The sequence below is a fragment of the Nanorana parkeri genome, unplaced genomic scaffold (genome assembly GCF_000935625.1).
Source record: "Nanorana parkeri isolate BGI_ZX_2015 unplaced genomic scaffold, ASM93562v1 scaffold2848, whole genome shotgun sequence".
NCBI classification, from domain to species: domain Eukaryota; kingdom Metazoa; phylum Chordata; class Amphibia; order Anura; family Dicroglossidae; genus Nanorana; species Nanorana parkeri.
Genome location: NW_017309116.1, coordinates 78857 through 89718, shown reverse-complemented (window position 1 = coordinate 89718; position 10862 = coordinate 78857). Strand labels below are relative to the sequence as shown.

General features: G+C 43.7%; 1 protein-coding gene across 1 annotated transcript in view; it reads right to left on the bottom strand.

The window, feature by feature from the left end:
• Positions 1-10862, bottom strand: part of LOC108802412 (MOB kinase activator 3A) — a 29371-nt gene that overhangs the window by 2348 nt on the left and 16161 nt on the right. The gene's annotated exons all lie outside the window — the stretch shown is intronic.

Genomic DNA, 10862 nt, shown 5'->3' with positions numbered 1-10862 from the left:
TTTTTTATTAAGCATATAGGAAATATTGCATATTAATAGTTTGCACCCTCTTTTTCAGCCAGCACCCTCAAACATTGCATAGCAAGGGAGAACAAAGTTAAGATTTTTCAATCCAGGAGTTTTCAGAAAAGAGCAGCTAAACAAATGTTAACTTCTCTTAAAGTTATGTTATGTCAATGGGAATACATTGCATCACTGACTTGATACGTGGAATCTGATTTGTGTAACATACAAGTAGAGCACTGGTCAATTGAGTGGGTACTGATAAGACCATACAAAAAAATAAATAAATGCAGCCACATCTATGGACTGGTAAGCTGCAATGTATTACATCGAGTTTAGATACACTTTGAAATGCAATTTTTCAAGTATAAAGCCTTATCTTGAAAAGAAAATATTTTAGCTGCTAAAATGTGTCACTCCTGTGAGGACCCCAAATTGGGGGAGAGCAGTTTTTGTATCGGGTAGAAAAACTGGACAACTAGAATGCAGATAAAACACTGCTCCCATGTCTATTTAGACACTGCATTTTTCATTTGCTATATTGTATTTTTGAATGTATTTTATATGCTGTGCCATTCATACTTATGGAATACGGATTTCCATCCGAAATAACAGGATTTTCTAAAAATATACGAGTGCCTAAAGCCCTTCACAAGCACACAGAAAAGTAATCTTCCTCAACACCACTTCCCCTTCCGCCCCCAGTGTGCAGCTAGTAAACAGGGAGGTAGGAAACATCAGGTGTTTCACTGGCTCAGTCTTTCCCATTCATTTTTTAGTTTTTTTTAATTTACGACACACCTAACATGTCTATCCCCCAGGAAAAAAACAAAAAACACTTACCATAAAATAACTGTATAAATGTTTGTACTGTTCCTTTAAATGTTACCCAAAACCTGTACTTGTAGCTCTTGCTTTAGAACTGCTGACCATTACCCTACTAGGAAGATTCGTGCCAACCCATGCAGTGTACTCAGGTGTAATTTAATCAGTCTTCAGGACTGCCAAGTGTTGCAGCAAGGATTGAAGACCCTGTGCTGGAAACACATAGGAAAGATGGACCACTGCTTTCACACACAGTACAGCAGCCCATTTGTCCAACATGTCCTCCTAAACAAGGAGAGACCATGCTGTTGGTTAGAGCAGTATTCAGGAGCCATGTCAGACCACGTGAGAGCTGGGCCACTGTTGCTGTGTTAAAGCAGCAGTCCAAGTCTGGTAGCCTATACTAGCCAGATAGAGAAGCAAGTTCCCAGTAACCGCTTGTTATAGACAGGAATTTGGATTCATTGTGTACACAGTACATGAGCTGGTAATATCAGTTCCATTGTGCAGTTTGACATGTGTGGAGAAGTGGAGCAGCTCAGTCTAATTTTCCTTTCAGTAGTTGTCCAGGTATAGCTTTTCATTGTAGATTAACTGGGGTCAGAATCCCTTGGGTCATATGCTGTTCACTCTTTTAGAGAAGAGGTTTTTTTAGTATCAGAGACTTGGAAGATGGAGGTGTCTATAGTCACAATGCAGTGGTACAGAATGAAGTGGATTGGATAAATCCTCATTAACTGTCTTGACATAAATGATGACAATGCCATAGGGATCCAAGGTAATCTGTGTAATTCTCATGAACAGAGACACATTTTTTAGAGCGATTTCTTAGTATTGAGAATCAAGTTAATGTCACCCTGACTTGTGCCAGCATGTTTTGACTGTTAACTACAAACAATAGAAGAAACCAGCATTCACCAATATTCTTCAGAAATAAAAGTCACTTCACTAGAGTTTTAATTTTATTGAATTAATGCTACAAAAAAGGATTCTCCCATGCCCCTTTTATTTTTAAGTGATATTTTCATATGGCGAAGCTTGCTATGGCTTGTTCAGAAGGACTACTCTTGCAAAAAGGCAATACACTAAAAGGCAATAGAGGGCTACCCTATTACTGGAATTGTCTTTGTAGAACTCCTTGTTTATGAGCATGATTAACTTGTTGTCTTTAATAGAAGGAGCTCTTTAGTAGAGGTGTGAAATCCCTTCACCAAGCTTCTGCCATACCCATTTCTAGTACAGATGTAATTTTGCTTCTCATAGTGTACCTCCATGTTCACATTAGGGCACTCCTTCGCATAATGGTGTCAAGGACATTGCCTGAAGTAAGGAGTATGCCCTTTTAACACACTGGTCTTACAAAAATCTTGCATCTAGTTCCTGAGCACAATTAGCATGGCTGGGACCACTGCAATCAAAGGGCTCCAGATGAGGCTAGTCATATCCATCTTCAGCCGTGGATATCCTTTGTTATTTAGTAGATTGCTGCATTCAGATGAAAACCTACAACTCCTTGTATGGATTGCACCAAATAATTAGGCCCTATTCAAGAAGCATCTCTCACATTCAAAAAATCCCAAAGAACTATAGGCTTGTTAGCGAGTGATTGTTCTAAAAATCTAGAATAGATTGTGATGGCACTCAGAACACTTGACAGCAACCTTGCAATCTCTGGTAGCGTGCTCTGAAGATGCACATCTGTAGCAGATGGGATTCTTGGTTTCCTTGCATTCTTCAAAGTGTTGTTTCTTAAACACACTTTTTTGGGACTATGTGACTTCTCATTGAGAAGACTGTAGTAGTTCTTGCTCATTTCTCCTTAATATGTTAAGGCAATTTTGCTACTACTAGGTTTACACCATGGGCAGAATACAAGTTGTTAAAGGCTTTTAGATGTGGGCATTCCTTCAGAAGTTGAAATGGACTTCAAAAGCTCTGGTAAATCTCATCTGGATTTACATGGTAAGGTGAAGTTTCAACTTTGGTGTTGACCTCCCAGCCCTGTAGTTCTCTGGGGGGGGGGGTTGGGGATCATCGAACCCTGTGAGACCTTTGTTAATATGCTCTCTGTGGATCATGTACCTTCCAAGTACTGACATTTGTTCTTTTAGGCTTTGGTTTACCACCATAGGTGCTCTTTCAGCATTACTGTTGATGGTTGTATCTGTACCTGATGCTTAGGTTTCTTAGTAGAAAACAGATTACCAGATGGGTTCACTACAGGTGAAAGTTTAGCATCTGGACATCTTATGATGTGAATCTTAGGAAGGGCAAAAACTGGACCAAAATTTTTTGGTAGGGTTAGGTTGATCTGTGTTCAGAAGGGTCTGGATGGTGCATAATGCACTGGAGATTTAAGAAGCAGGGAAGTGCTCAATGCATCCACATGATCCACCATGCTGCCTTCTGCTAGCAGATGTGGTCTTGTTCAGTATTTGTAACATTCAGAATTGTGTGGGACGATGCAATCTTTCCTATGTGGCTTGTAACAAGAAACTAAACCTAGCTATAACCACTACTTCCTCTCTTCTTCTTTAAAAGTTCTAAAGAACTTTTAACTGGGGGTTTGCCTTAAATCTGCATAGTCTATGCTTCTGCCTGGGCTTGAGTATCAAAGCTTTACAAAAACACACCAATTAATGCAGTTATTTATTGAAACAAGAACATGCTTTTTAAAAGGAAAATGTATAAAGTACCTGAATTTGCTTTGGTATCAACGCTCTGCAATTTCATCTACAGCAGCTCTCAGGGAGTGAGGGGCAGCAATAGGAATCAAACAAGTACACTGCATGCACATATGCTGTCAAGGAACAGGAGAGAGTACTGTGCGTAGGGGTCTTAGCTGCTGCTTCACTGTCCAATCACAGGTTGGAAGCAAGTAGGAAACATAGCCTTATACCTTCAACTGCAGCAGAAAAACATTAGGCCAACAGGCTAAATGAACAGTATGGCAGGGCTATGTAAATATCAGGACTGCATGGGCAAATACAAAATCATTTGGCAGATAAAACAGCTCATATACAAATACTTTAAGATCTAGGTGTCTGGAGTTTAGCTTTAAAAAAAACTAGTGGAGGTGGTAAACTAGTTCAAAGCTCTGCCAGGGGCATGACTGATACACAGAGAACAGCCTCCAATCCTAGAAGTGCAATATGACACCAGCACACCAAGGATCTGCGTCTAAAACACCTTTGACGTTTGAGCCTCCAATGCTTGCACACAATTTATGTAAGCACTGCACTTATTAGCCTTTATTTCGCAACTTTATTTAAAAAAAAAGCCTCTCCTGACTTTCAAAGAGCAAGGATACTTTAAGTTCGTATTTAGAGCGTAGAGATAAGCTTAACGATTTTTAATATCGTCCTTTGATAAAAGAAACGGTGCAGAAAATATACAGAAAAAGATTTAATAAAAAGAGACACAATATATATACAACAGCAAAATAAAAGGGAATAAAAGAAGAATACTCAACAGTCCTGGAATTGTGAGTTCTGACAGAGTTCAGAGTTCAAGAAGAAAAGTGGAAGTCTGCCGGACTCTCCTTCAAGCCGACTTCCAGCAGATAATGTCCAAAGATTAAAGGGGAACTCTTCTGCGATGTTCAGACTTCTAGTTCCTCGATGATGTTTAAAACAAGAGTATGTTACCAACACAGAGTATTTTATAAGACCCTTTTGGGGGGTGTCCCGAAGCTAGCCCCTAGGCCGGACTGGGGCGGGAACGCAGGCGGAGGATGAACCTTTATTTTACCTATCACCGCCCAAATTCCAAATTAATAAAATGTAACTTGATTTTCAACCAGGTTTTATGACTTTTAGAGAGAATGCGAGGGTCACCTAGGTCAATTCTCTCCAGACCTGATTGTTGATATAAACTGTCCAATTCTAATATATGGAGGGCCTGGTGCCATGCCCTTTTACGACAGCCATAAACGGCTTAGCAGAGATGTGTTTGAATTTCCCTCGGACTGGGCAATAAAAGATCACAGCCAGAGCATCTCTTTGTGGAATGTGGGGGGGGCTTGTCACATCACTAAATGAAGGACTGCAGGTGCTCTGAGCTGGGGCACAAACACATTCTATTTTTAATATTCAGACTCAGACCCCCTTATTGTCACACTGACCACCACCCAAGATCACTTTGGATCCAAGGGCCTCCACTGGGATTAACGACTAACACAGGGACCTACAAGCATCATAAGGTGACAACATTTCAGCAATGTTGTTACCTAAGGGCCAGTTCACACCATATGCAGTTGTGATGCAGTCCGTTTGACTGCTGCAGTCAAAATACATCACAATGCTTTTCTATGGGCTTTCTTGTGCTTAAAAGGAGAACTATGGGGTCAGTTTTTCCCCCCATAGTTCTCCTTAGGGTAAAGGGAGGACACAAACTAGCGTCCTCCCGTTACCCTAAGCTCAGTATACCGAAAGCTACAGCTCGCGGTATACTGAGACGCCGCACCTGGAGCGGATCCCGACTTAGATGACGGGATCCGCCCAGCTGCGTGAGTGACAGCTGGCTCTGCCTATCTAGAGGCAGAGCCAGCTGTACCCGCCCCCTCCCCCGTCCATTCCGCCAGTCAGCGCTGGCAGATCGGAGCGGGGAGAGGGGAATCCAGCCACTCCCCCTGTCACGGCAGAGAGCCGTGACAGGATCGAGAGGTGAGGGAACCCGGTATGTGTTCCCTCACCTCCCGATCTACTGAGCCGACCTGTGACAGTCTCATTGTCACAGTTCGGCTTAGAACTATGAGGTGAGTGGAAATCACTCATCTCATAGTTCTCCTTTAATTCACACCATTGCAGGCACAAGACCGACCATAGGAAAGCATTGTGATGTATTTTGACTGCAGCAGTCAAATAAACGGACTGCATCACAACTGCATATGGTGTAAACTGGCCCTTAGAAATGTTTTAAGGCCAAATCATATGCAATTAAAATCCATACCAGTCATAAGAAAAAGTATGTACGCTGCCATTACTGACCACCTTCTGAAAATATAAGCTGCTGGCTGTTCTGCTGATATTCAGTGTTATGACTAGTTAGTGACCCAAAAAAATGAAGTCACATCTACAAACTTACTCCAAGTCAGCGAATCTGGAAGAGCTAATGCCAAAAGAAACAGCTTGACAGCCATAGAGCTATTCTTGTAAGGCGGTCAGCAATAGCAACCTCTGTATTTCTCTCATGAGAGGATCTTTTTAAAAAGACAGTTTAGCATTATTATGAATGCATATATAAAAAGGGGAAACTGTGCCAGGCATCTTAAATTGCAAATGAAATACATTTACAGACATGGACAAATTTGTAAGAACCCTTCCACAAAAATGATTCTCTGAAATAACTCGACAAAAGTGATTGTAATGCATTATTTATTCCAGATTTAATAAAAATCACTGCTTTTTCATTCAACAAAAAATTTAGAACAAATGGAAATGGCATAGACAAAACAATGAGACCCTAATATTTTGTTACACACAACAGGCAATCACTGAAAAAAAGCCATTTCTGTAGCTCTCAGGGAGACTTTTGCACCTGCCAACAGAAAGTTTGACCCACTCTACTTGAACAAACTGCTTTAGCCATCTCAGTTTTTAGGGCTTGTTCACACCATAAACAGAGCATTCCAGAGCTCAGCTGCTGAAACGCCCTATCGCATCCTGGTTGGGGTGTGCGTGGCAGGGCATTGAAATCAATGGCACCACAGCCACACACCAGAACGTGTGACACATCAGTGCCTGCATTCCAATCCAGTGCGATCTAAAAAAAAAAAAAAAAAGAAAAAAAAAAAAAAAAAGAAAAAAAAAAAAAAAAAGAAAAAAAAAAAAAAAAAGAAAAAAAAAAAAAAAAAAAAAAAAAAAAAAGAAAAAAAAAATGCTGCAAGCACTTTTTTCAGATCCAGGCACTGGGGGGGTCGGGGTGTGGCTGCGGTGCCATCGACTTCAACTCCTGAACTCCTTAATAGTTCTGAGATTTCATTGTGCCCTGCACAGATTCAGAGCATCCCGTGCCAGATGCAGCAAAGCAACCCGTAATTATAACCAAACCTCCTTTGTTTCACAATAGTGTTCCTTTGAAAAAATCCTTTTTTGTCTGAACATAGAACAGATGTTACTTGCCAAAAAGCTCCAGTTTTGTCTCATCTGTCCAAAGGTTTGGGATTTGTCTAGATGCATTTGTAGCAAACCCCAGTCCAGCGTTTTCAAAGTTTCTTTGAACTCAGTCTTCCCGAGTTTCCTTTGAGCCCACTACCTCTCAAAAAGTGATAGATGGGGGCGTGGCTAACTGCTGATGAAGATGGACGCTTAACTCCAGAGCTCCCGAGCAACGCTACAGCATCCTATTCAGGACAGCAATGGGGAAGATAGGACGACAAGACGGCAGGTCCATATCTCCAGGATCTGAGGGGACCCAACTGAGCCGCCAGTTCCCCCGAGATGTTCCGTACACAACGCTCAGAGACCACGGCCGCCCACTCTTCCAATATGGCGCCGACCACGAGCAACCCGCCCGCAACATGTGGAGACTCGGCGGAGCCTCCGGCCTTCATGGACCCGGGCTCGTTGTCCTCCTGCATACAACTACTGCCTACCAGGTCAGATCTTACCTTTCTATCTGGTGATATCAAGAGTGCACTGAGTTCAACAGTCTCCGAACTCAAACAGGACATCCAAGATATAGGCCGCAGGATGCAGGCGGAGGAACAGGCCGGGGCTAAGAGGGATGCCGCCATACATTTCCTAGAGCTACACCAAGACACTACTACTCGTTCGATGATCGATATGCGTCCACATATGGAAGACATGGATAATAGCAGGTCGGCGCGCAAACATACGAGTCCGTGGGGTCCCCGAGACGGTTTTGCCGGAATTCTTCAAGACGGCCCTGGCAGCCATTTTCAAACGACCTACTAGACTGCCCGAGTCCCCCATCGATTTTGTGAGAGCCTACAGAGCGCTGCGGCCCCGAAATCTGCAAGATGATGTACCGAGGGATATAATCTGCTGCCTACAAAACTTCCCGCTAAAGGGAGGAAATTTTGCAACGGGCCCGGGCCAAATATGTGATCAAATATGAAGGCTCTGAGGTGAAACTCATTCAAAAGACTTATCCAATATCACCCTACAACAAAGAAGGGCATTGCGCCCGTTACTAGACCACCTGCGCAACCACAGCATCTCGTATAGGTGGAAATTCCCATTCTGCCTGTCTGCAATATATCGCGGGCGTGCTGTCACACTGCGCTTACCCGAAGAAACAGGAATTCTGTAATCATTTGGGCATACCGCCCATTTCAGTACCAGATTGGTATGAAGATCTCAGGATGCCTGACGTAGCTGAGAGGCCAAGCCGACGAAGAGAAAGATCTCCTCCGGAGACAGACCCACGGAAAAGCCCTGGAACTATCAAGTACGATCAACGGCGGCGGACACCCAAGGAGCTCTTCTACCGTGACGACCGCCAGTTAAGCCCAACGGCGGAGCGAGATGGTGGACATACCCGTCGCTGATCCCGCACAAAGTTGACCCCGTTCTCTAGCACAGCACCTCACAGTCTGCGGACACTTCTTCAGAACTATCCTGGTAACAACTGGACACGCATCACCACTTCCACTAACACTTACCCTGGTTGAGTCCTAAGACCCCTTAACGGGAGATTTACCGAACCATTCTGCGTGGACTCTTTCTGGGAACATGTGGGCATGGTTTTGCTGTTATAGGTTCCTACCTGGCCGGCCAGCGCCTGAACCTACAATCAGGTCGCCAGACATGGGAGAGGAGAGGTTGAACGGTGACGGTTTGGGGGCCCACTGGCTGGAGCGGACCGGCCATGTAAAGTATTACACAAATGTCTTCACTGTGGTTAGTAACTAGTACTTACAACATGTTGCTCATGTTTGGGAAAGTTAGGTGTCGCATACCGCAAAGGCGGTAGCACAAAACGCCAAGAGTTTGAAAGGTTCGATATTTGGAGGTCTGATCCACATCTAGGATATCTCCCAGTTGTTAGATACATAGGGTGCTCCTATTGATAGGTAGACAGTCCTAGTGCGACAAAACTTCCCCCATGTCACAAACACATATCCACACGCGATATACAGGTGAAACTCGAATAATTAGAATATCGTGCAAAAGTAATTGCCGTAAGTGCTGCAAAAGGGGCCCAAACCAAGTACTGAGTACATATGCATGCTTGTACTTTTCAGAGGTCCGATATTGTTCTATGTACAATCCTTGTTTTATTGATTGCATGTAATAATCTACTTTTTTGAGGTTGTGGATTTGGGGTTCTTGGGGTTTTCATGAGCTGTAAGCCATAATCATCACAATTATGACAAATTACAGCTTGAATTATCTTGCTTTGCATGTAATGAGTCTATCTCATATATTAGTTTCACCTTTTAAGTTGCATTAGTGAAATAAATGAACTTTGCACGATATTCTAATTATTCGAGTTTCACCTGTAGCAGGATTTAAACAGGTACTGGCGAGACCCTCGGGAACCTGTGAGACACCTGATCGGAGTTAGCTGTAACCGTCTTATACCACAGAACCAAACACACTCCCCCAGAGTGAGGCCATAGTGGGTGGTACTAGTTACCACACACGTTTTAGGTTGCCCCCTAAGTAAACTCCTTATTCTTTGAACTTCCACCTCGGAACGCGGAATAACGCCCGAGTAGTTGGTAAAGAGAAGGGAGGGTTTTATTTATTTGTTGATTAGTCTTGCCTACCCACCCCCTTTCCCTATCTTCCTTGGATAACACCACATAGATACCGCCCCATTACTGCAAATTGCAAAGTCCCGTTGACGGAGAGAGTGAAACCCACCCCATCACTTTCACAACGGTAAACGCCACTTCCCAGTACACATCCATTAAAACAGAACCTTGCTGCATAACAGCGCCGCTTTGATCTCTGTCCCAGCACCCTCATTAGGACCGATATGTCATCCCTCACAGACCTGAGAGTAATGACACTGAACGCCAGGGGCCTCAATATACCTGAGAAAAGGTCACTCATACTAGGGGATGTTAAGAAAGCTAAGGCGTCAGTAGCTTTTATTCAGGAGACCCACTTCCGCACAGGGAATATACCTAAATTCTCGAACCCCCATTACCCTAAGGTGTACCATGCGACCTCATCATCGAGTAAATCTAAAAGGTGTTCTCGATTTGGTTTCATAGATCATTACTTTCGATCTGTCGGATACCGACAATATTCCGGTAACATTGGCGACGGCATACGTCCCAAACGCACGGCATGCAACGTTTCTGACCAGCTTTTTGACAACCCCATCTGACTTCACAGAAGGTATGTTGATTCTGGGGGGTGACTTTAATGCCCCCCTCAACCCTCTACTAGACACCTCAGACGGCAAGACATCATTACCATATAGGACTCTCAAAGTCTTGAAAAGGAAACTGGCATCCCTGAACCTCTGTGATGCATGGAGAATCATTCATCCGGACGGACGGGATTACACCTACTTTTCACCCCTGCACGCGAAATACACACGTATCGACTACATCTTCATATCCCAAATCGGACTTGCCTATACTACAGACCTCGACATTTGGACTAATGACTACCTCGGACCACGCCCCAATAATGATGACTCTATCCCTGGGCCCTGCCACGCAGCGGCAAACTTTGTGGAGACTCAATCCATCTCTGCTCACAGATGTGTCCGTTCTGTCGAAACTAACACATGATCTGAAAGAGTACGTTGCTTTCAATGCAACGACAGAAACGGCACCCACCTATGTCTGGGAAGCCCATAAATGCTTCACGAGAGGGAAATGTATGGCATATGCAGCACAAAAACAGAGGCAGAAGACGGTAGCGGATCTTCTGATGCGCATAGCTGGATTGGAACAGTCCCACAAACAATCTCTGGCACACCAAACACTAGTGAACTTAACTAACACACGGAAAGAGCTTAAAGAGACTCTGGGGTACAAAAACAGGAGAGCCTACACTTTACGCATGGGCTGGTACTATGAAGGGGGGGGGGGGAACAAAGGGGGA